General features: G+C 42.3%; 1 pseudogene; it reads left to right on the forward strand.

Moving 5' to 3' along the window:
• Nucleotides 1–21,604: 21,604 nt before the first annotated feature.
• LOC124796817 lies at nucleotides 21,605–21,722 on the forward strand (annotated as a pseudogene).
• The last annotated feature ends 1,590 nt before the right edge of the window (nucleotides 21,723–23,312 follow it).

Genomic DNA, 23,312 nt, shown 5'->3' on the forward strand with positions numbered 1-23,312 from the left:
ACAGCTTGGGATCCGATGGTCGTTACTCCACCCTTTAACTTAGAATGTTAACGTCCCTGGGGGATATACAATTTTATGTTCTTTACATTGTATTTATTCTTCTCTAATCCGCTTGTGGGATCTACTAAAAATAACGTCCTAGGATGGAACACCGTTTGTACCCGGTACAGTCCCTCATATTCTCGGAAAAACTTATGAGCCTCTTTCTTCAGAGTCAAGCTGGAAAGATGTTGTTTTATAAGAACCAGGTCATCTACTTGGTACTGAGGTTCCAAAGCCTTTTCGTTATGCTTACTTACTCTTTGTAGCGCCTTTTCACTTAAAATTTTAGAAACTATTTCCTGATTTACTTTGTAATGATGCTAGGTTATTCAGGCCAATTAAAACACTTAATTAGAGATTCTCCTATAAAAGGTTTGCCTATAACTTCTAAAGGTGTCAACCCAGTCGATTAATGGGGTAATTCACTTAGGATAAGTTTAAAATCCTTAATTTTCGTTGGCCACGAAGTATGTTTTTCATGGCATTAAGTAAGAGATAATTTTCCAATTTCCTTCATTACTCGCTCACACGGATTTGATGACAGCTTATAATTGGATATTAACACTTGTCGAATACCATCCCACGCTAGGAATTCTCTAAATTCGTTACTCACAAATTGTGGTCCGTTATCCGTAAGAAACCAGTTTGGTTTACCTACTTCTAGAAAGTATTGTTGTAAACAGTGTATAACCGTCTGCGTATTGACTCTTTTAATGGAATATAGTTTAACATATTTTGACCAACATTGTATGATAAGCAAAATACATGATACTCCCCCCTTTCCTTGTGGAATTGGTCCAAAACATTTGCTGCTGTGAGGTCGTGTAATGACTTAGGAATAATAGGACACATTTTGTATTTCACGTATTATTCTCTTTTACTTTCTGGCAAGTTTCACAGCTTCTAATCAAAGATGCTATGTTATGCCCTAGTTTATGAAATAATAAAACTTATTCACATGGGTTTGATTCTGGCGTGTCCATATCCTGTGTAAACATGCCATACAAGTTAGTCTTCCATTACCTTCGGAATACATAAGCGCTACCGCTGTGATGTTACGCTGTCTCTCCAAAACAAGTTATGATCTATATTTTTCCATTTTCCTAATTAGTTAGGAGGTAACGAGTTCTAGATACACCTAGAAAATATTTCTGTTAAATAAGGATCACGATGGATATTCCCTGTTATTCTTTGAGCCATTTCCTTTACAATGATGTTCGGATATTCTGCTGACACAGAATTAATGGTAAAAATAACATCGGGCCCTTCTGTACGTTTTAGTTTTTCCATTCCTATGGGTAGCCTTGATAAAGCATCAAGTACAATATTTTCGGAACCTTTTACGTATCGTATCTAATATCGTATTCCTGTAGGAAAAGCATCCATTGCATCAATCTACTGTGTAGTAATCGACTACTTATCAGAAAGGATAAACCTTGATGATCTTTATAAATATGGATTTCTGATCCCCATACTAGTGTTTGAAACTTCTGAATACCCCACACAATCGCCAATAGCTCCTTTTCGGTAGCTGTGTAATTCAGTTGATGCTTGATTAAAACTGTGTGCCGGACCGAGACTCGAACTCAGGACGTTTTGCCTTTCGCAGGCAAGTGCTCTACCATGTGAGCTACCCAAGCACGACTCACGCCCCGTCCTCACAGCTTTACTTCTGCCAGTACCTCGTCTCCTACCTAAAGCTGTGAGGACGGGGCGTGAGTCGTGCTTGGGTAGCTCAGATGGTGGAGCACTTGCTCGCGAAAGGCAAAGGTTCCGAGTTCGAGTCTCGGTTCGGCACACAGTTTTAATCTGCCAGGAAGTTTCATATCAGCGCACACTCTGCTGCAGAGTGAAAATCTCATTCTAGTTCATGCTTATTTTGGTTGTGGCCAGCAAAAGCTATTGTTCTGTGTTCTACGTCACTTGGATCCCATTCTCCCCGGAAAAGTTCCGCAGGAACACCGTAATCAGATGCATCTGTTGAACGTTTAAACGGTTCGCCCATAACTGGATGATGTAATATGGGTGACTCAACAAGCGCTCTTTTAACGGTTCCAAACGCATCATTTGCACCTTGATCCCAAGTCCACGGTACTCCCTTTCTTAATAAACGTGAAATCCTCGGGTCATTTAACTCTCGCCCTCGTACGTACCGTCTATAGTATCCGGCCATACCTATAAAGCCTCTTAATTGTCTTACATTGCTGGGGTGCGGACATTCCTTTCTTTTCACATAGATTGGCGACCGTCTAAGTAAAATATGTTCTAACTCTTCTTTTTCCATTGGCTTATCTAAATACTTTGCTGGTGTTAAATATTAATCAAAATATTTCCTCATAGTTCCCCAACTACTATTGTAATATTTTGGGTCCCATAGATCTGATATGAACTTTTCTTGAGCTCTGGCAGACCAGTACATCTCTTTAAATTTCTTTTGAAAGTCTTACCAAGAGGAAAAATTCTAAATATTTACTATTCCCCATTCTGGGGCTTCCCCTGGAAGGTACCCCACAGCAAATTCGATCTTCTTGGAATCTTCCCAATGTTTTGGCAAAGCTTTGTGAAATCTTTTTATGAAATGGGTCTGATGTACATCTCGGTCCGTCTTAACTTTAGGGAATTTTCTAGACAATCATGAATTAGCTTCCCATTGCAAATCAGTCACCGCTTCACTAGTTAACACATCGTTAGGTGAAGTGACCCTTTTTTCTACTAAGGTCAGTAAACGTATGATTTATATGAGTGGTCAAAGAATTTGTCAACTCGTTCTTTAAACCTACTTTCAAATTTTCTACTTTATTGCTTATGGCGTCGAATTCAATCTTCAAAGCACCCATGCCTTCTCTTAGATTACTAAATTCCTTGCTTTGAGAGTCGACTTTGGCGTTTAACAAACCTAAATTTGTCGTTTGAGTATTTAATTGAGAATTTACCAAGTCTAGTTCTTTACTTAGAATTGCACTCTGAGCATTTAAGTGAGAATCTAATGAGTTTAACTTAAAACTCTGAGCTTTGATTAAAGTTTTCAACTTAGCACAGTCAGCTACTTCTTTGCTAATCTTCATGGCCGTAGCTGTGTCTTGAGTTTCTCCAACCTGTTATATATTTTCCATACTTTTATATGCCTTCGCTCTTGTAAGCATTTAAAACTAACTTTAAATATGATAATTACGCCCTAACAGTTCACTCAACAGTATCTTGTACCACTACGTACTAAAGTAATCAAGTTTTGTTACACGCTCACCCGGCGTAGAATTGTCGTTGCGTAGCCGAATGGATGTGGAGGCAGGTTTGCACCAGTAAACAGCAGGTGGTGCTGGCGTTGTCAGTTGTGTGTTGGTTTCCGCGCCTGCGTCCCCGTGATGTGTGTGAGAACTGTATACTCCCCGCACTGGATCTCCTCAGCTGAAGCATTCGATGCGTATTTCTTCTTAGACAAATACGTCGAAATCATCTTTACTATTTTTATCGTTTTGAATTTTTCACTTTTTCAATGTTTTTCCATTTAAATTTCGCTCCATTGTATACTTGAACATATTCCTATGTCTCGGAGTAATTCCCTTGTCCTATCATGTTTGGTTGCAATGGCAACACATAACAGCTTCTTCTCTTGTTTTTAAATTAAAACTCCTGTTTTCTCGGTCCTTTAACACAGGTCGCCAAGTTCTAACGTTCTGGTGACTTAAAGTGTGAGTGTGGATCTGGGTTATATCGGGTTATTCCTACAAACCACTTTCCACTTCTTTACGAGGTGACTTCCTTGGAATTAGCAGCCACTCTTCTTTACTTCTTCTCATTCAAATAATGCTAGGTACAGGAATTTTTAGATTTTTCGTTCATTTTTGGAGGATTTCGGGGTACAATATTCACTCTCGCTACAACAACCCTGTGTTCACGAATCCCTGTATCGGTTTTGATGCTCTTTATTAACTCAGGATTATTTGCCGCTAAGAGGTCAAGTGTGTTTTCACAACCGTTTACTATTCGCGTGGGCTCATGAACTAACTGCTCGAAATACACTCCTGGAAATTGAAATAAGAACACCGTGAATTCATTGTCCCAGGAAGGGGAAACTTTATTGACACATTCCTGGGGTCAGATACATCACATGATCACACTGACAGAACCACAGGCACATAGACACAGGCAACAGAGCATGCACAATGTCGGAACTAGTACAGTGTATATCCACCTTTCGCAGCAATGCAGGCTGCTATTCTCCCATGGAGACGATCGTAGAGATGCTGGATGTAGTCCTGTGGAACGGCTTGCCATGCCATTTCCACCTGGCGCCTCAGTTGGACCAGCGTTCGTGCTGGACGTGCAGACCGCGTGAGACGACGCTTCATCCAGTCCCAAACATGCTCAATGGGGGACAGATCCGGAGATCTTGCTGGCCAGGGTAGTTGACTTACACTTTCTAGAGCACGTTGGGTGGCACGGGATACATGCGGACGTGCATTGTCCTGTTGGAACAGCAAGTTCCCTTGCCGGTCTAGGAATGGTAGAACGATGGGTTCGATGACGGTTTGGATGTACCGTGCACTATTCAGTGTCCCCTCGACGATCACCAGTGGTGTACGGCCAGTGTAGGAGATCGCTCCCCACACCATGATGCCGGGTGTCGGCCCTGTGTGCCTCGGTCGTATGCAGTCCTGATTGTGGCGCTCACCTGCACGGCGCCAAACACGCATACGACCATCATTGGCACCAAGGCAGAAGCGACTCTCATCGCTGAAGACGACACGTCTCCATTCGTCCCTCCATTCACGCCTGTCGCGACACCACTGGAGGCGGGCTGCACGATGTTGGGGCGTGAGCGGAAGACGGCCTAACGGTGTGCGGGACCGTAGCCCAGCTTCATGGAGACGGTTGCGAATGGTCCTCGCCGATACCCCAGGAGCAACAGTGTCCCTAATATGCTGGGAAGTGGCGGTGCGGTCCCCTACTGCACTGCGTAGGATCCTACGGTCTTGGCGTGCATCCGTGCGTCGCTGCGGTCCGGTCCCAGGTCGACGGGCACGTGCACCTTCCGCCGACCACTGGCGACAACATCGATGTACTGTGGAGACCTCACGCCCCACGTGTTGAGCAATTCGGCGGTACGTCCACCCGGCCTCCCGCATGCCCACTATATGCCCTCGCTCAAAGTCCGTCAACTGCACATACGGTTCACGTCCACGCTGTCGCGGCATGCTACCAGTGTTAATGACTGCGATGGAGCTCCGTATGCCACGGCAAACTGGCTGACACTGACGGCGGCGGTGCACAAATGCTGCGCAGCTAGCGCCATTCGACGGCCAACACCGCGGTTCCTGGTGTGTCCGCTGTGCCGTGCGTGTGATCATTGCTTGTACAGCCCTCTCGCAGTGTCCGGAGCAAGTATGGTGGGTCTGACACACCGGTGTCAATGTGTTCTTTTTTCCATTTCCAGGAGTGTAATTTTCAGAAAATGCGGTTAGCATAATTTCGGATGATATTTTATGCTTACCTCCGGAATTAAACATGTATTTTTGCCAACATATCGAGGATAAATTAAAGTCAACACCAACTATAATCGTATGAGTCGTGTACGTCTTTGAAATGAAACTCAAGTTTTCTTTGAACCTTTCAGCAACTGTATCATCTGAATTGGGAGGTCGGTAAAAGGATCCAATTATTATTTTATTCCGGTTGTCAACAATGACCTCTGCCCATACTAACTCACAGGAAGTATCTACTTCAATTTAGTGACAAGTTAACTACTACTAACAGCAACAAACACGCCACCGCCAACAGTGTTTAGCCTATCCTTTCGGAACACCCTTAGGTTCTTCGCACAAATTTCGTCTGAGCTTACATCTGGCTTTAGCCAGCTTTCAGTGCCTATAACGATTTGAGTATCAGTGCTTTCTATTAGCGCTTGGAGCTCTGGTACTTTCCCAACACAGCTACGACAATTTACACTTGTTATACCAATGGCTCCTTCCTATATTTGGCCTGCACCCTTTGTGACTGAAGCCCTTCTTGTGTTTTCCCGAGACCCTCTAACCTAAAAAAAAACACCCAGTCCACGCCACACAGCCCCTGCTACCCGTGTAGTTAGGACATGTTGCTGGACAAGGTAATTCTTGGAACTTCCAGTCCCATAGCTCAGAACAGATTGAGTATTTCATGCCATTTTGCCAAGTGGGGGGGAGAGGAGGAGAAGGGCTGAACTTTTGTTTCCAATTTCCAGCAGAGTAGCACTGGAAATAAAGAAAGTGAATTATCCCATGTCCAGCCTCTCCAGTAGCTCAGCACAAATTGAGTATTTTTCCCACGAATTTCCTGATAAAGAGGAGGTGGGTTTTGTTAGGGGATGGATGTGGTGTTTCTCAGATGGGGAGGGGGTTCAGCAATTGATGAAGTCAATTAATTTGATATCAAAAGTGTGCATGTATTGGTGACGATGGTGGAGGCTGGTGTTTCCCTAGAGGGGTGGGGTAGGAGGATGCAGAGGGGGAGGACTGGGAGGTTCCTCAGAAGGATGGACTATGCCTAAGGGGTCATGAATCAACTTGCAGGGATCATAAGTTAATGAACATCACAATATATTTGGCACCTAATATAAGCTTCTCCTTTAATCTTTGCAACCTGCACAAACAAAATTCCCCAGCACAGGCTTTGTCTTGGTACTGGTATTTACACTAAGTATTGATGCACTAAATCTGGCACAACTGGTAAGTGTCAGAGAACTAGCTCCTAAAATTGGCCAAGTCACTTCAGCAATCACAGATATTCCATATATGATAGTCATGTAGTTCTAGAGTTTGTTTTCTTCCTGCGAGTGTATGTTCTGACTGCAGAATTATTGGCAGCTGCGAGAAAAAAAAATCTTCACTTTTTCCATAATCATTTGACATTTTGGAAGGCTGATTTCTGAACCAGTGTCTACTAGGGAAAGTCTACCAGACTTTCTCTCTTTGCTAAGTAATCGAATAGAGCCTGTAATAGCTGAAAATGTCGCATTCTGCCTGCCTTTTTGGCACTGTGAAAATTCCTAATGGGTGACCGCATCTACTGGCACCTGTCATTCCCATTTGGGTACGTGCAGTGGCGAGTGCACTGTCTCACTACGTCTGCAAAATAACTGTGGTACCAACGCCAACACCGCTTTCCACGTAGCTGGTTGTTCTAGCTTTGAACCCTGTCGTTGCCGACATGCCTCTTTAGTCTGGCTAGTTAGTTCAAAAACTGCCTCATAGATGGCGCTGGCTGTGGGCCTTGTGTATGTGCTGCCGCAATATGCTCATCAGGGTTCCCTGTTGTAGCCGTGGTCACAAAACATAGTCTGGATCTCCTGTCAACTGTGTTCACAAAAACACGGGTTGTACTATCCATGCATGCCATCACAACTGCATCTACTTTGTGTGGCAATTCGTCGAGGGAGAGATCCGTAGAAGCACAAAGAACGTCCCTAACGTTTTGTGGCAGTTTTCAAAGCCAAAAAAATTTTAAATGCCGTTCTGCTAAGTATTTATTACCCACCGTTGCACTTGGGATGGGAAATCACAGGCACACACTTAACTCTCAATAATTTCTTCTAACCTTAATTACGGTGGTAGCTTTAGTACTTCTTCCTTAAACACAGCATAAGAAAGTCGATGTCAAACATCTTCAAAAGTTCGATCACATTTAACTCCAACTGCGATATAATCATTGTAAACTGTCCCATATCAGATAGAATGCCAATTAAGCGAAAATGGTCTCCATATGTGTTAACGAAAGTTGCGCCCTAGTATACCAGAAGGGCAGAATTTTTATGTTGTAATGCTTTTTACCATTGCTTGAGCCTGTGCCAATACTCAGAGCAGACGTCTGTGGCATATTGTTGCTGCCAGATGGTGGATCATGGCAGTCTGTCTTCATAACCATTGTTTTGGGATCCACTGCGTAGCACGCCCGGTTGAAGAAAGAGTTCTGAATACTTCAGTATGGGATCACCACTTTAGGGGAACTCTGCATCTTCTTGTAATATGCACAACTAGGGCAGTAGGTTGTTTGCCAAGTCCAGATGCAAGAATATTAGCTCCGTGGAGATGAAGTCCAGTTTAGGTCGCATATGATCCAGCCACCTACCCTACAGCCACTCACATTAAGAATATGTTAGCACCATACGTGACAAAGCGCGTCCACCACATCCGCAACTCCTCGGACTTTGTCGAACATCTCGAAAACCTACGAACCTTGAACACAGACATCAAGTTCAGCTTTGATGCTGAGTGTCTGTTCCCGAGGACACAACTTCAGGACACACTGAATACAATCATTGACAGATCTGATAGGGCCCTGATGGATCTTTTGAAGCATATTTTAACATCGACTTACTTCCTACGTGGATGCCAATTCAAGAAGAGACTGAAGGAGTGGCGATGGGTAGCTCCTTATCTCCAGCAGGAGTAAAACTGTTTATGGGGAGTTTCGAGAATGAGGCACTCACGACTGCTGCCTACTAGGCGACCTGTTTCTTAGGTATGTTGATGACACATTGGTCATTTGGCCGCATGGTTAAAAAAACTGGATTATTTTCTTGACCAGTTGTATTAAAGACAATCTAACATTAAGTCCACAATGGAACTAGAAAACAATGTTCAACTTCCAGATGGCACATTAGGTCATAGTGTGTATAAGAACACAATGTACACCGATTATATTTCCAAGTTGACAGCTGCCATCATCTGGCACAGAAGAACGCGTTACTGAGAAAACTTGAACACTGAGCGAAGACGATGTCCGATTCTAACAGCTTGGCAGTAGGGTTAGAATATCTACAGCGAGTGTTTACAGACAACACGTACTCAAGCAGGGACATCCGTAAAGCGCTACATCCCACCAGACAACCTGATATGGAGGAGAACAAGAGAAAGAGACCAGAAGAGTAGCCTTTCTACCTTATGAAGGGCCTGCATCTGCTAAGATTAGCAGGATACTGAAAAAAAAAACACAAAACCAAATGTGTGCGCTGCCCGCGTAACAAGGTCAAAGATTATCTGGGGTTAATAAAACCTCGTATTTACCATATACCACGTGAATGTGGTACGTCTCAAAGCGGTAAAACCCCCAGGACAGTTGAAATAAGATGTAAAGAGCACCAAAGACATACCAGGCTACAACGGGCCACTAAATCAGCAGTATCAGAACATTGCCTGGTACTTGAAAACGCCATGAATTTGATAAAACCAGGATCCTAGATCAGACGCCAGATTGTGGGATAGTGTGATTACTGAATCTATCGAAATCAAGATGACAGAGAACCTGGTCAGCCGAGAAGCAGTATATCAGACCAGTATGTAGTGGAATCCGACTTTAGAATTACTAAAGAGACAACGGAAAAGAGTTTCCTTCGCTGGTAATAAACTTCAGACAACAAGGAGCATCAGGTGGCAACTACCTTCTCAGGAGACAACTGTAATGCTCACGGACAAGAGAGGGCACAACATCAACCATCCGAAACAGCAGGCTTCATACATCCTAGTAACAGACACAGTACAGAACTCCAGACGGCGACCACCACCACGAGAGATTGTTGCAGCGTGCACTGACAGAATATGCAATTCCCACAGCAGCGTGATTCGCTAGGCAGCTCACCTTGTAGGGGCGTACCGAACTCACAAGACTAGAAGAAGGACAGGGGCATAATAGGAAACTGAAGCGGTCACCGACAGCGTAAGGAACGCCTGTAGCGTGTCAAAAGTGCTGCGAACGCGCGTGGCGGGCGCGAACCTAGCACGGAACGCCCTGCCACGGCCACCACCGGAGACAACAGCAGAAAGGGGCGCGGACCGGATATAAACAGCACCACCAGAAACGGCTGCATCGGCCGCGTACTTCGTAGCGAACACCAGATAGCGCCCAGGCATAAGTATGGGACACGGTCAGCTTGTCGACCAGTTGCAGGAAACACCTGATGAAGACGCCGAGTTACGACGTCGAAATACTGTGTTGGGAAGACGCAGACTACCGGCGGTACACCCGATTCCACGAGATGACATAAAACATATTGCCCAATATAAAAATAAATACATTTGTTATATCACAGCCATTGATAAAGCAATGACTGCACTCACTCCATATCATTTTTCCATTTTAGTACACCTCGCCATAAGCATCCTTTCATCTCTGAAGCTCCCATCCAACTGGGTGAAGGAGAGTGGGGGGGGGGGGGGGGCATGGCAGGAAGAGAGAGTGTGAAAGTGGGACCGTTTAAATTGTAAATCATGGTCTCTGACAGAGACATTGAATATTTTTTTAACCTGTAACTTATGTTCAGTAAACATGAACCACTGTCTGACTTTCGATCCACGCTATGTGTTTTACGTGTTGTTTTCCAGTGTTCACTAAATCTATCTCGATCATTATCATCAGCATATGAATATCTTATATTGCGGTCAAACTAACCACAAGTGGCGACACAGTGCATAAGTAGAACGCCAAGCAGACAAATAAGTGCAAATTAATAATGTCGGCGACTACAGACTATGTTCTACTGCGTCAGGAAAACAATAATACGCACACTACAAAGAATGATCCCCAGATTCAAGCAGACCCAATTGACGAAGTATTTATTACACTACCAGACTGCATACCTTCTAATCAAGTTATGAAGATTTTTTCTGCTGCAAACGTTGTCTCAACCACGTCTTGCAATAAGGTGATGATAATGTCATATCTCCCACAACAACTGGATTTATGAATGCTGCAACTGTCGTTCACCATTTATCGCGTAACCAGTGACGAAATGTAATTCATGCTTACTGTGTATGCTTTGGCCATCCAGACATTAATTTTAGGGACAGACATTATTCATTCCAGCCTTGGGCAGTGTAAATAGCAACATTCAAAAGAGAGTGTACTTCAAAGAGTGGGCAAATCCCAAGACTAATGCATCCAACAGGCACTGAACAGTGAAGTGATCGTGATGAATTGAGCCGTTTATGGGTCGTCAGCACTAAAGCTGAAGTAGCAGATAAGACTTTGCAAAATATTTTACTTAGCAACTGCCAGTAACCGTTAAGACTGCTGTGATTTCTAATTATCAATGTGGCATGCCTTCACGGTTCGACATTGCCAAAACATAATATACTGACAAGTTTTTATGTGGGGTGAATACACCGAAATAAATATAAAGTCAAAATTCTAGCTGCTAAGACACACTGAAAGTATTTAGAAAAAATTGAAATTTGCCAAATTCGTAGCTTGTCAGGCTGCTGGAAAAATGGGCATCTCTGTGGATGTACTATGTAACAGATAGTGTACGCTCAACTTAGTGGGGATGTATCCTTTTGTTGATGGCACTTCAGTAAACAGATACGAGTAACATGGCATGACGTGATCATAAGTTGTTTCAGTTTCTATTGATGGTTTCTCTGACACAATTGTTCACAGATACTATTCTCTGCAATTTGCAACTCATTAATATCCAAACTAATTAGCAGTTGCCTTTACAATATCGCAAAATGCTAACAATGTAAATAATACAGAATTAATTTTCTTTGTGTTTTCTTCATATATGCTTACTAATACCATCTGTCTTTGAGCAGATTCGAGGGTTTGTCAGTAATGTGGAATACAGGTAATGTTGTCAAGCTTGCAGAGATGGTATCTACATCTACATGATTACTCTGCAATTCACATTTAAGTGCTTGGAAGCATGATTACTCTGCAATTCAAATGTAAGTGCTTGGCAGAGGGTACATCAAACCACAATCATACTATCTCTCTACCACTCCACTCCCGAACAGCGCGCGGGAAAAACGAACACCTAAACCTTTCCGTTCGAGCTCTGATTTCTCTTATTTTATTTTTATGATCATTCCTACCTATATAGGTTGGGCTCAACAAAATATTTTGGCATTCGGAAGAGAAAGTTGGCAACTGAAATGTCGTAAATAGATCTCGCCGCGACGAGAAACGTCTTGCTTTAATGACTTCCATCCCAACTCGTGTATCATATCTGCCACACTCTCTCCCCTATTACGTGATAACACAAAACGAGCTGGCCTTTTTTGCACCCTTTCGATGTCCTCCGTCAATCCCACCTGGTAAGGATCCCACACCACGCAGCAATATTCTAACAGAGGACGAACGAGTGTAGTGTAAGCTGTCTCTTTAGTGGACTTGTTGCATCTTCTAAGTGTCCTGCCAATGAAACGCAACCTTTGGCTCGCCTTCCCCACAATATTACGAGTATCTATGTGGTCTTTCCAACTGAAGTTGTTCGTAATTTTAACACACAGGTACTTAGTTGAATTGACAGCCTTGAGAATTGTACTATTTATCGAGTAATCGAATTCCTACGGATTTCTTTTGGAACTCATGTGGATCACCTCACACTTTTCGTTATTTAGTGTCAACTGTCACCTGCCACACCATACAGCAATCTTTTCTAGATCACTTTTCGGATGACCTTACTAGACGGTAAATTACAGCATCATCTGCGAACAACCTAAGAGAACTGCCCAGATTGTCACCCAGGTCATTTATATAGATCAGGAACAGCAGAGGTCCCAGGACGCTTCCCTGGGGAACACCCGATATCACTTCAGTTTTACTCGATGATTTGCGTCTATTACTACGAACTGCGACCTTCCTGACAGGAAATCACGAATCCTGTCGCACAACTGAGACGATACCCCATAGGCCTGCAGCTTGATTAGAAGTCGCTTGTGAGGAACGGTGTCAAAAGCTTTCCGGAAATCGAGGAATACTGAATCAACTTGAGATCCCCTGTCGATAGCGGCCATTACTTCGTGCGAATAGAGAGCTAGCAGCGTTGCACAAGGACGATGTTTTCTGAAACCATGCTGATTACGTATCAATAGATCGTTCCCTTCGAGGTGATTCATAATGTTTCAATACAGTATATGCTCCAAAACCCTACTGCAAACCGACGTCAATGATATAGGTCTGTAGTTCGATGGATTACTCCTACTACCCTTCTTAAACACTGGTGCGACCTGCGCAATTTTCCAATCTGTAGCTATAAATCTATCGGTGAGCGAGCGATTATATATGATTGCTAAGTAGGGATCTATTGTATCAGCGCAATCTGAAAGGAACCTAATCGGTATACAATCTGGACCTGACGACTTGCCCGTATCAAGCGATTTGAGTTGCTTCGCAACCCCTAAGGTATCTGCTTCTAAGAAACTCATGCTAGCAGCTGTTCGTGTTTCGAATTCTGGAATATTCCATTCGTCTTCCCTCGTGAAGGAATTTCGGAAAACTGCGTTCAATAACTTCACTTTAGCGGCACAGTCGTCGGTAACAGTACCATCGGCACTGCGCAGCGAAGGTATTGACTGCGTCTTACCGCTTGTGTACTTTACATACGACCAGAATTTCTTCAGATTTTCTACCAAATTTCGAGACAATGTTTCGTTGTGGAACCTATTAAAGGCATCTCGTATTGAAGTCCGTGCCAAATTTCGCGCGTCTGTAAATTTTAGCCAATCTTCAGGATTTCGCGTTCTTCTGAGCTTCGCATGCTTTTTCCGTTGCCTCTGCAACAGCGTTCGGACCTGTTTTGTGTACCATGCGGGATCAGTTCCATCTCTTACCAATTTATGAGGTATGAATCTCTCAATTGCTGTCGCTACTATATCTTTGAATTTGAGCCACATCTCGTCTACATTTGCATAGTCAGTTCGGAAGGAATGGAGATTGTCTCTTAGGAAGGCTTCTAGTGACACTTTATCCGCATTTTTAAATAAAATTATTTTGCGTTTGTCGATTTGGAAGAAACGGTATTGAGCCTAGCTACAACGACCTTGTGATCACTAATCCGTGTATCAGTCATGATGCTCTCTATTAGCTCTGGATTGTTTGTGGCTAAGAGGTCAAGTGTGTTTTCGCAACCATTTACAATTCGCGTGGGTTCGTGGACTAACTGCTCGAAATAATTCTCGGAGAAAGCATTTAGGACAATCTCGGAAGATGTTTCCTGCCTACCACCGGTTTTGAACAAGTATTTTTGCCAACATGTGGAGGGAAGGTTGAAGTCCCCACCAACTATAACCGTATGAGTGGGGTATTTATTTGTTACGAAACTCAAATTTTCTCTGAACTGTTCAGCAACTACATCATCGGAATCTAGGGGTCGGTAGACGGAGCCAATTATTAACTTAGTTCAGCTGTTCAGTATAACCTTCACCCATACCAATTCGCACGGAGTATCTACTTCGACTTCACTACAAGATAAACCACTACTGACAGACACAAACACTCCACCAATTCTGACTAATCTATCTTTCCAGTACACCGTCTGAGACTTCGTAAAAATTTCTGCAGAACTTATTTCAGGCTTTAGCCAGCTTTCTGTACCTATAACGATTTCAGCTTCTGTGCTTTCTATTAGCGCTTGAAGCTCAGGGACTTTCCCAGCACAACTACAACAATTTACAACTAAATTCCGACTGTTCCTTGATCCAAGCACGTCTTGTAATTGCCATGCACCGTTTGAGATTGCTGCCCACCCCATACTTTCCCGAGGCCTTCTAACCTAAAAAACCGCCCAGTCCACGCCACACAGCCTCCGCTACCCGTGTAGCCGCCAGCTGAGTGTAGTGAACTCCTGACCTATTCAGCGGAACCCGAAACCCCACCACCCTATGGCGCAGGTCAAGGAATCTGCAGCCAACACAGTCGCAAAACCGTCAGAGGCTCTGATTCAGACCCTCCACCCGGCTCTGCACCAAAGGTCCACAGTCGGTTCTGTCAACGATGCTGCAGATGGTGAGCTCTGCCTCCATCTCGTAAGCAAGAACGGCAGCCTTCACCAAATCAGATAGCCGTTGGAATCCAGAGAGAATTTCCTCAGATCCAAAGCGACACACGTCATTAGTGCCGACATGTGCCACCATCTGCAGCTGGCTGCACCCTGTGCTCTTCATGGCGTCTGGAAGGACCCTTTTCACATAAGGAATGACTCCACCCGGAATGCACATGGAGTGCACACTGGATTTCTTCCCCACCTTAGCCGCCATATCCCTAAGGAGCCCCATTATGCACCTAACATTGGAGCTCCCAACTACCAATAGGCCCACCCTCTGCGATTGCCCGGACCTTGAAGGCTGAGAATCATCCTCTGAAACAGGGCAGGCAGCTGCATCTGGCTCAGCCAGAGACAGTACCTGAAACCTGTTTGTCAGACGCACCACGAAGGCTTTCTGATCAGCCTCCGGGGAAAGCCTTTCACTGCCTGCCACGCCTTGGAACAACCTCCCAATCTATCACAGGCGAGGGCTCAGCCCCACTGCGGGCAGCAACTAGGGCAACAACAGCGGCAGATCAATCTGGGGACAGATGGGACTAGGTTGACATCCCCGTGATACCCAAGTCCGGCTCCCCACAGTGGTGCCCATTGGCAACAGCCTCAAGCTGCGTGACTGAAGTCAGCGCCACCTGCAGCTGTGAGTGAAGGGATGCCAACTCAGCCCTCATCCGAACACAGCAATCACAGTCCCTGTCCATTCTAATCGATGTTGAACAACAGTTACTGAAACATGAGTCTGTGCCTAGATAACGCAAGGGAAACACGCAAAGAATGTATGAACAAAGCTGTACAAGTGCCTAACGACTGCGCTACAATCTGCCTGAATTTACGATTACAGTAACTAAAACTCGAAATTACATCTCCTATCCGAAACTCACACGTAATGTAAGTAAGAATCTACGAAGTAAACACAGAAAAGAAGCTATATACCTTTCTTTCAGCGCTGTTGATGTGCACCAACTGGTATGCAATCGAAATTAATTACTTCTCTTGATCCTGCCTTGGGCATGGATGTGTGTGATGTCCTTAGGTTAGTTAGGTTTAAGTAGTTCTAAGTTCTAGGGGACTGATGACCAGAGATGTTAAGTCCCATAGCGCTCAGAGCCATTTGAACCATCTGAATTTTACTTCTCTTGAACACCTACACTACGTGATCAGAAGAATCCGCACACCTGGCTGAAAATGACTCACAAGTTCGTGGCACCCTCCATCGGTAATGCTGGAATTCAGTATGGTGTTGGCCCATCCTTCGCCTTGATGACAGCTTAGCCTTCATGACAGCTTCCACTCTCTTCCACTCTCGCAGGCATACGTTCAGTCAGGTGCTGGAAGGTTTCTTTGGGAGTGGCAGCCCATTCTTCACGGAATGCTGCAGTGAGGGGAGGTATCGACGTCAGTGGGTGAAGCCGGGCACGAAGTCAGCGTTCCAAAACAGCCCAAAATTTTTCTATAGGATTCAGGTCAGGACTCGGTGCATTCCAGTCCATTACTGGGATGTTATTGTCGTGTAACCACTCCGCTACAGTCCGTGGATTATGAACAGGTGCTTGATCGTATTGAAAGATGCAGTCGCCATCCCCGAATTGCTCTTCAACAGTTGGAAGCAAGAAGGTGCTTAAGACATCAGTGTAGGCCTTTGCTGTGGTAGTGCCGCACAAAACAAAAAGGGGTGTAAGCCACCTCCATGAAAAACACGACCACACCCTAACACCATCGCCTCTGAATTTTACTGTTGGCACTACACACGCTGGCAGATCACGTTCACTGGGCATCTGCCATACCCACACCCTGCCATCGGATCGCCACAGTGTGTACCGTGATTCGTCACTCCACACATTTTTCCACTGTTCAATTGTCCAATGTTTACACTCATTACACCAAGCGAAGCGTTGTTTGGCTTTTACTGGCGTGATGTGTGGCTTATGAGCAGCCGCTCGACCATGAAATCCAAGTTTTCTCACCTCCCACCTAACTGTCATAGTACTTGCACTGGGTCCTGATGCAGTTTGGAATTCCTGTGTGATGGTCTGGATAGATGTCTGCCTATTACACATTACGACCCTCTTAAACTATTAGCTGTCTCTGTCAGTCAACAGACGAGGTCGGTGTGGTATCGATAGCTATGATGCCACAACGTAGGTCCGCTCTGCTAGGTTGGCACTACGAGAGAGATCGACGACAGCGCCCTCTAGCCGGTACTGTCGAGGTCTACCGAGCTCCGCGACTGCTTCAGACCTTTTCATCAGGTGCAGCCAGCCAGCCAGCCAGAACACTTCGCTTCAGCATCGCACCTATGTACAAAGTTATTTAATCGTTTATCAACTTGTTTTTGCACCAGTAAACCATTTTCTTGCAGTACCGACTTGTTTTACCTTTTTCCTGTTCCTACCCACGCGCCGCCTCTCAGGCGGGACACAATAGTCGGCCTGTACGCTTTTGTGGTGCACGTGTACCTTCACGTTTGTACTTCACGATCACATCGGAAACAGTTGACCTAGGGATGTTTAGGAGCGTATAAATTTCGCGTATAGACGTATGTCACAAGTGACACCCAATCATCTGATCACGTTCGAAGTCCGTGATTTCCATGGAGTGCCCCATTCTGCTCTCTCACAATGTTTAATGAATACTGAGGTTTCTGATATGGAGTACCTGGCAGTAGGTGGCAGCACAATGAACCTACTATGAAAACGTATGTTTTTGGGGGTGTCCGGATACTTTAGTGTATATATATGCTTTCTTGTATATATATATATATATGCTTTCTTTATTGGTTAATTTCTGGGACATTCATTCGAATGACGTCGACATTTCGTTAGTAACTGTGCAAACTTTAGAGGAAGTAATTAGTCAATTCCCTACAAAAAAGAGTATTTCCTAAGACCACAGAAATAATGTACAGTAACAGCTTCCAGTGAGAAACGAAGGACTATACATTTTTTAATTAAACGATGGAGGGGAAATCTGAACAGCACTTGTATAAACGGAAGAAAGATTTACACGAAATATGAAATATGTTCCAAAATGAAACTTGCGAAAGTGTGATATCAGAGATATAGAGCTGCTCATGAAAGTTGACGCCCTCTTACCGAGTAGATCCAAGGTACTGGGCACTCTGATTTGCTAGTGAGATGAACGTTATTGATTTACAGACTTTTTCGACCCGGTTAAACAAATTTAGAAAACTGTATGGAAAAGGTTGTCGTAAATTACACAGTTCACCTCAAAACAGGTAGTTCTATAGAGAAACTTGTAGCTGAATTAAAGACGAAGCTTCTCGTTATCCCCTAAATGGCTGCATGAGGCAATCTCTCAGGTTTCATGCAAACAGCACTTTATTATTTAGAGCGAAAAAAGGACATAGTCGCTTGTGCAATCGATGAGTGCTGTGACACATACAGATTAAGGGGTCCATTACTATCCAGAAACAGTATGTACTGTTCTTGTAACTAAATAAAAAAAGATTTTATTTTGTTGTCGACCAGTTTAATCAGACTTAAAACAACATGAATGATACTGGCAACTGAATGTGGAATTCATCTACTACAAAATTTACTTGAAAACTGTTATGTAGAATGTGGACATGGGAAAAGCGATTTGTGTGACAGCATCTTCTAACTTGAATGTTTTTTCCAAGCTCAGAATATACATAGAACGGAACATTTGCCTGACTTATACACTCTTCACACTGTGATGAGCATCCCCAGTTAATTGTCTATTTCCAGTCTCACTAGAATAAATGAGGTGGCAGTGTAAAGCCAACAGTAAGTCGCTGTTTGACAGTCAACAGCATATCTGCCAACAGTGATTAATTACAACTGATGTGAATAGTGGCCAACAATAGGGTTTCATTGTTTTTAAATCTCTCTCACTTTACAGCAAATATCGGACCATCGGGTTCTATATTCCTACTTATGTGACAAGCACAGTTATATTATTTATGTTGTAACAGCATTGCTTATTAAATTAATTTTACCTATAAACATGACTTTTTACACACAATTACTTCACTTATATTTTCTTCTTAGCAAACTGTTGTCAAAACATTTATGATTTGTATATTTTGGATGACAGTACAAAGAAATATGTTAATTTTGATTATATTTTATAAGTAATCACCTTCCAGCTCCAAGTGCACATAACTTCGTCTCAGCAGCTCCAACTATATCAACAAAACCTCTGTGTACTATAAATATATGGGAAGTTATGTCATTTGCTTGCAGAATTTTTGCTCCCGGTACAAAACACTTCTCTGAAACTAAAATGCAAAGACGGTGAAGGAATGTTCTATCAACACCGACAAATAATGGAACCTGGAAAAACATGGAAAAATTTAGTTATTGCCGAAATGGATGGCATAGTTTTGCAGCAGACAGTAGAAAAACATCACGAAAAATAACAAAATTCAATTTTAAAATTAGTCATTCTGTTTTCTGTAAGCAGAAATGCAAGATGCACGAACTTAACACCGAAAATTAAGAGACCTAACAGTTTTCTGAAAGTTATAAGAGCAAAATGAGAACACACAAGAATATCTATTTTGTTTCTTTTGAAGAGGCAGACTGTTGTAATTTTAAAGGAATATCTACAGAATTAAATAACTTTCATTACTCTAACTTAAATACTGTCCTCTGAAATAATCAATCAGAAATATTATTTGTCAACTTAATGTGGCAGACACAACTGTCAAGAACTTTCTGTCAAATTTACAACGTAATATAAAAATCTGTGTGCTTGTAAACCCTTAGAAAGGCACGTTTTATAGTAAAGGTTGAATTTTTAGTAGTTTGTTAAAACCATGTCCAAATCGTTTCAACAATATGCTGTTCATCCCTTACAATCATCACTGAAAGCGTTTATATTGACTACAGAACTGAAATATAGAATTTTCACGAAGAGCACAATGTACTTAACGTCCATCTATCGTTCGTTATAGCTCTTTGCTGCCAGACTCAAGTGTTTAAAAGGTTGCTTGTGACTGTTGGCAAATATAGTACTTCTTTGAGTTATCAGTGAATAACACAAGGTACAATTCAGTGTGACTGAAATATGTCAGAGTAGTAGACTTTTAAAAAGTTGGAGAATGTGGTCTTCAACTTTAAACTCATTTCTTTCCTCTATTTATTTAGGACATTTTTGAATAAATAATGCATTATAACTGAATATTGAATCATTTGTAGAATGTCCTAGAAACAGTTTTACACCTTTAAAAAATCGCTACAGTTGAAGCAGAGTAACCCTATAATATTAGTCTCAATTACACTGGAACTTTGTCCTTGTAATTGAAATTATTGATCTTCAGCTTACATCATACTGTCTAGTCATGTTTATGTAATGTTTACAGGTACTGATAGAAAAATTCTTAGAATATTTGATTGTTTGAACACACACACATAAATACAGTTTTGCAGAATGAACATATGAAGTTAAAGATAAATGTCACAGAATAATATTTTAAAATAAAGTGTTATAGAACACTTTCTTGCAGTCCATTGTCAGTAACACGTTGGACTTAGGTGTAGATACGTGTAGGAAAGTGTGTGTTGCTAAATAAGTTGTCTAAAAGGTAAGCTATGGATGACCAAGGTTGACATGCTCCTATAAAATGATTCGAAATATAGCAATTTGGGACTGATGGTCATCTGCTTCTGACAATAACTAAAATTCTTCCACATCTTCATGAAATTTATGATCCAGAGTTCAAGTAAATAGCATATTAAATGCAGGAAAATAACAGCTTCCTATTTATGCAAATTCTATTTTGAAATTGTATCCTGGTTGTTTATATTTATGTTTATGAGTACAATAATTCAGTTAGTTTTTCAGAAAGCTTTAATAATTAAAGGATACAGGTATTCAAAGTTATATTATCTTGTAACGGAATAAATTGGTAAGCTAATCAGCAGCAAAGGAATTACTGTTATCTTTCATTCAAAAGCAGAAAAGCAGCTACCAGTAACTTTTCAAGAACTTACTTGGAATTATCAAGAAGTAATTGACCTACAAAACGTCTGATACAAAAGTTTTGACCCTCCAAATTCCAGTCGTCTATTTCGCTTCAGTTATTGCTTGATTCTGAACATCGACAATAAATTTTTGTTACTGAAAATTTTACTAATCAAAAAACACTTCTCAGTAATTAATTCAGCAAGCAATTAAAATTTCACATTATTTAGAATAATAAAACATTTATTTCAATGTGGCTATAATACTCATAAATAGTGGACCCCAAAAACTGCATAATAACAATGTTTGACATATTGTTATGAATTACTAACCGGACACATTTTTATAAACCAAACAATAGTAGTCTGAGAATCCATGCAGAACAGAAGTAGGCTCTCTGACCTAGCCAAATTTTGAAGGATTGTGTAATTTCAGAATTCACATTGTTCTTACACCTATCTTTAAATAGTCGTCCCCCCTCCCAAAAACGGCAGTCCCCGACTGGATAGCATACCATCAATGCATCTTGGCAGATCATATTGAAGTTCAAAGTTGGCCAACATACAGCTAACAGCTGTGTGCCTAATCATGTCCTATCCATACAGTGCTACCATCTCTATGTTGGATCGAGTTACACCATTACATGATGTGTAGGTACATGGTGAAAGAAACCCCCCCCCCCCCACAGGACATCGTAAAATTTATTAAAATATAAAAATCAAACACTGATCGACCATAAGCGTTGCCAAAGACGTTAATTATGAATGCGCAGTAAGGTGGAGACAAATTTAAAAAATGATTTTGTTTCTCTCTCTCGTATGTGGCAACAGCCTTGCCACAGTGGATACACCAGCTCCCATCAGATCACCAGAGTTAAGCGCTGTTGGGCGTGGCCAGCACTTGGATGGATGACCATCTGGGCTGCCATGTGCTGTTGCCATTTTTCGGGGTGCACTCAGCCTCGTGATGCCAACTGAGGAGCTACTTGACCGAATAGTAGCGGCTCCAGTCAAAGAAAACCATCGTAGCGATCGGGAAAGCGGTGTGCTGACCACATGCCCCTCCTTTCTGCATCCTCACCTGAGGATGACACGGCGGTCGGATGGTCCCGATGGGCCACTTGTGGCCTGATGATGGAGTGCTTCTTCTCTCGTATGTAGAAGTTTCTGTTAAGAAGTGTGGCTCAGAATATGATGGACTACAAGTGTTTGTATCAAGTATGTTTCAAAATAAGAAAAGTTTTGGTATCAGTATTAAGTATTTTTTATTGAACTGAAGTGGAACCGAGTAAGAAGGATTTTCTTATTTTTGACATGCACTGGTGTCCTTGAAGTCTGCTGCCTGCATGTACAATTGAAATGTAAGACAAGAAGTCTGATTAAGCAAAAAAACGTACAAGCACAACATTTCTAAAAATGCAATTTGTATTATCCTTTTAAATTTTTTACTTTCATATGTGTGTAATTACAATTTTTTTATAACACTATGAATAACATACATATGTCTATTCACATGAAACGTCTGTGACCAGCGTTTACTTAGATAACATCAACATGTTGAGCCATGTGAAGATCTGCATATTATTATCCTAATGCTGACATTTCTGTGTTAGTTAAAGTGACACTCTGTACTAAAACATAATAAGTGCAATAAGTATATTTGAAAGGAATATGATCCTGTGTAACATCATTTCTCTTGAACATTTAGTTTGAAACTGTAATCTTATGACTTCTGAGTACTAACATTTCAATTGCAGTATTTATGAATTAGTGTTATGAACTATGTGACTGTCATAACTATTTCACGTACACAACTCCAAATATATTTCTGACAAAATACTTTGTTCTGCAATTGTGATATTAAAACAAATCTGTGATGTTGTTTAGTATTTTGGTGATTCTTCTTCCCTTTAAGACTCCAAGCAACAAAAAGCACTTCGATTTACTTCTGCATACTGTGAATTGTGACCGTCCAACATCCCTAACAAAGTGAAGCTATATTGTACTAAGTCATAACTTATTTTATATACTGTCTGTATCATTCTAATCTCTCATTAGTTGTCAGTTCCCATAATTGCAGTCCGATGAGATATGACACTCGAGTCCACAAAACTGAGTGCAACAATAAAATTGCACATAAGTAGAATGTTGTACATGGTGCCCCAGGTGAGGATATATCCCTATTTTGGTATAGTGAAACGGACTCAGACACAGGTGTAACAGTGGTAGTGTTAACCCTAGGAGTGGCAACTCTTTTTCAGCCAGCCGGTGTGGCTGAGCGGTTCTAGGTGCTTCAGTTTGGAATGGCGCGACCGCTCTGGTCACAGGCTCGAATCCTGCCTCGGGCATGGATATGTGTGATGTCCTTAGGTTAGTTAGGTTTAAGTAGTTCTACGTTATAGGGGACTGATGACTTCTGACGTTAAGTCCCATAGTGCTCAGAGCCATTTTTATTATCAGAATGAGTGGCAGGGAGGATGACAACAAAGTGTTTAACAGTGAGAAGCAGATAGGAAATGCGAAAAAATGCT

This window comes from Schistocerca piceifrons, chromosome 4, assembly GCF_021461385.2.
Source record: "Schistocerca piceifrons isolate TAMUIC-IGC-003096 chromosome 4, iqSchPice1.1, whole genome shotgun sequence".
NCBI lineage: Eukaryota > Metazoa > Arthropoda > Insecta > Orthoptera > Acrididae > Schistocerca > Schistocerca piceifrons.